The following is a 3,874-nucleotide window of genomic DNA, read 5'->3' as shown; positions in this document are numbered from 1 at the left end:
GAATCAGAAGAGAGAGAGACAAGCGCGGAACAGAGAGACTGGGAGCAGAGAGACAGAAGGAGATGCAGACACGGAAATAAGAGGCTGAGGATGACACTCCCGCAGAGGCTGAATGGGAGGGTGGGGGACGGTGATGGGAGGCCAAGGGGAAGCTGGGGGGCTGCAGAGCAGAAACAAACAAAAAAGAGAGAGAGACAGACGCAGAGAGAGGAAAGGAGCCACCAACAGCAAGGAGAAACCGAGAGAGAGGTTCTCTGCAAGGGCTGAGTGCTAGCCTGGGAGACAGCAGATATCTTTTATTTCCAAAAACAGTTTTTCATCCACTTTGTTAAATTAAAAAGCTGTTTTTAAAGCGGTGCTGAAGGTGCTGCTGGAGGAGGGTGGACAGAACTGCCAAGTCCTCCCTCACAGCCTCCTCCTCTGCCCCCACAGAAGCCGCCTCAGCCTTTCCCCCCCGGGGGTGTTCTCCAGCTCCCCTGCTCTCTGTGCTCCTCAGGGATCCCCAGGGACAGGGTCAGGGCATCTGAGCTACTGTTCATTGGCAGAAAGTCCTTCCTGCTGTCTGGCCTCAGTCCCTCCTGCTCCATGGAGCCCATTCTCTTGCCTGACCGCTAGCCTTCTGTTCTCCGACCCCAGTTCCGGCTCCCTAAGGTGTCCCCAGTGTGTCGGGGGTGATTAGCACAGCTCAACAGCTCAGTTTCCCAACCGGCCACCAAGCTCCTCCCAGATGTTCCCCTCACTGTTGTGCCAATCTGAACTTCTGATAGACACCCCACTCCAAGTCTTCAGGTCCTCTGGGAACCGGGAGACTGAAGCATAACCCTCTCCAGCCTTCTAAAGTCCCTTTTCTACTCTTCAGAACCCCAGCTCCATTTTAAGTCCCTTTTATGGCCATGATGTTGTCCGCCTGGGATACACTCGGCTTGGACCCCACCCTCAACGACACCCCACTGCTAGTTCTGAAGGGTCAGCCCCCCCACCCCCACCCCACTTCCAGGCCGGGAAAATGGCCAGTCTGTTTGGGAGCTGAGATGAAAAGCCCTGCCGGCCTTTGTGGGCCTCTGGCGGGTTTTCGACAATAGGCCCTTCCGTTCCGCTCCAGTGCCTCGATTTCTTGAGCACCCCCACCCTGGGGCTGCCAATCCAGGGGCCTTGCCTGGCCTGAATGAAAGGCAGGGAGAGTCAGGCCCAACCCCCAAGGCTGGCCTCAGAAGATTTTGGACTTTCTGACCCTCCATCCCATCTCCTCCAAGCTCAGCGGCTCCCCACCAATTAAACCAGAAAGATGCTTTGGGCAGAGAAGAAGCCTGACAATGAGACAGAAACATGCTCCTATATCCGGGATTCAGTCTCAGCAGTGCAGAACTCAGTTTTCTGACCTGGCTTTGCCCTTGCCTGTGTGATGGTGGGTAAGTCTCCTCCCCTTTATAGGCCTGTCATGGGGGCATGAAAAGCCTCAGGAGGAAGGAGGGGGGAAGAACAGGAAGGGATCTCAGACCCTCCTTCACTCACATCCCCAGACCTACGGCCCCCATGGCACCTGCCAGATGCCCTGAAACTGACCTGCCTCCCCCAGGCCCCCAGCACATACCTCTTCACCAACCGCTGCACACCGAGCACATCAATGTCCTCCTCTTCCTCCAGACCAGGCTCTTCTGGAGACTTCTGAAACCAAGGGGGCGGGATGATGTGACAAGGCTGGGTTCTAGAAGGGCAAAGGGCACAAATCAGAGGCCACAGAGGAGCCGCAGACCTTAGTCAAACTCAGAGCTCATTTCACGCTCACAGCCCCACTGTGAGAAGGGGAGACTGAGGCAGGCAGCAGGTCAGTGTCCAGAGGAGAAAGAGCTGGGAGTGGTCCAGACTCCCTGAAGCACCCTTTGCAGACTTTAGGTTCTGAACCGCAGGGACAAGGAGAGGCCAGAAACCAGCGGCCTGACACCACACATAGATGCAGACCCACAGACCATCTGAAATCCCCACACAACCGGTTCACAGACACAAGTACCTCCATGTCACACACATCCTCCCATGCACACTCACACAGGGACACATGGCCCCCAGCAGGCAGAAACACACACCATCATACTGTCTTCTCCTCATCACCACTATGATTTATTGAGCATCTGTTATGTGCCAGGAACTGTGTTAGGCACTTTATATACATGATCTCATTTAATCTTCATGACTTCTCCATGAGGTAGGTTCTATTATTATTCCCATTTGACAGCTGAAAAAACAGATTCCGGGAGGTTAACTTGCCCAAGATCACACAGCCGATCAACTCAAATCTCAAAGCAGAGATTTGAGTGCAAATCTCATTCTGGAGCCCTTCTACTAGTGCCCTTCTACTTGCCTCTGCAGATCTCTCGCCTGCCAGCACAGTGCCTTTCCCAACAATAACGGGAGCAGCTAACACTTGCTCAGGGCCCTTGATAAGCCAAACACAATGATAAAGACCTAACATTCAGTTTTGCACCATATCACCGAAACAACCTTTGAAGGCAATCCTGGTCCCATTTTGCAGATGAGAAAACTGAGGCTCAGAGAACAAAAGCACCTTTCCTTGCCCAACGTCACATGACTGGTGCTGAAGAAAGCTATTCTGAAAGTCATTGTTGCTTCTAGGACTCCAGTTACTTGAACAGAGCCCTCGACTTCTACAAGACCTTGGAAGATTCTCAGGGTCCAACTGCTCCATTTCCCACCACAACAGGTCCCAGCTGCGTCTGCCAAAGGCACGATAAGGTGCCTGAACACATACGCATGAGAAAGGAATTCCATGTCATCTGACTCTGCCTGGAGAGGCAGAGGTACCACCAACCAGGGAGAGATGGCTGGAAACTCAAACAAGGTGTTAGGGACAAGCAGACTGGTGGTAAGAGATACAGACACACCGACAGGCCCACAGAGACGGAGACAGACAGGAAGACAGACACACGGGGCTGAGCGATGACAGAGATGGTGGGGAAAGGAGACAACAGAGGGAGAGGAGGATACAGGCTGACATGAAAAAGCAGACAGGTACACACTGACATACACAGGCAGACTAATAGAGAGTCATCCAACCTTGAGGAAAAGAAAACTCTGAAAGCAAAACAGGACTCATGTATAAGTGAATGTGTAGGTGAGTATGCATTCGAGTGTGCCTGTGTTGGGGGCATGCAGAGTCTGTATAACTACACACATTACACCAGCTGCTTCTAGCAGTTTCATCTGATTAATAATAAATGCCCTATAATTACAGCCACTCCCCCCAGCCCTTCTTCCTGTTTTTGTCAGCTGCCTCCAGGCCAGCCCCCTATAGACCCCAGGGCCCCCTCCATCCTCACCTGCTGCCTTATAGAGGGCTGAGAGACATGAGCTGGGCAAGGAGGCCAGACTCCCAATCTGAAGGGGAATACCCATTTCTCTATGTTGGATTAATGCCCCATGCCTCTAAAAAAAAGGTCATGCCGTTTAGATCTCACTCAGAACCCTCCCCCAGCTCCTCTGTTCCCCTGGTATAACCTCTGAGCCCTAATATGGCTGAGGGGCCCAGGTCTGGGATGCAGAGAGATGAACTCTTGATCACTGACTGGCTGAAAGAAGTCTCCATTCACCAAGTTACCTCAGTCTCAGAACCCCACAGGCTCAAAGGAGGAAGGGACCAGGACAGCCCCCCCAACCTCATCATTCCCACCCAGCAGCGCCAGAGTCTCTGCCCACTTGTGTACTCCCACGCTTTGGACACCCAGTGCCTGCCTCCATTCCTGAGCCCCCTCAAGTCCACCTCCTGCCAGGCCCCCCCACCTAGCTCTCCAAGGCAGCTCTATCAGAGTCAGCTGCGGTTTGTGCTGATCTGTTTCTAATCGCTGGGGCCTGGTTCACGCTT

At 53.3% G+C, this 3,874-nt stretch overlaps 1 protein-coding gene across 2 annotated transcripts in view; it reads right to left on the bottom strand.

Annotated features, from left to right (window-relative positions):
* Positions 1-3,874, bottom strand: part of CNTFR (ciliary neurotrophic factor receptor) — a 39,245-nt gene that overhangs the window by 28,525 nt on the left and 6,846 nt on the right. For both annotated transcript variants that reach the window (XM_010840101.1, XM_010840102.1), the window contains exon 2: positions 1,592-1,705. The gene's annotated coding sequence lies outside the window, so the exon portion shown is untranslated. The remainder of the gene's footprint in view (positions 1-1,591; positions 1,706-3,874) is intronic.

This window comes from Bison bison, unplaced genomic scaffold, assembly GCF_000754665.1.
Source record: "Bison bison bison isolate TAMUID 2011002044 unplaced genomic scaffold, Bison_UMD1.0 scf7180017864141, whole genome shotgun sequence".
In the NCBI taxonomy this organism is placed as follows: domain Eukaryota; kingdom Metazoa; phylum Chordata; class Mammalia; order Artiodactyla; family Bovidae; genus Bison; species Bison bison.
This window is presented reverse-complemented; position numbering and strand designations above follow the sequence as displayed.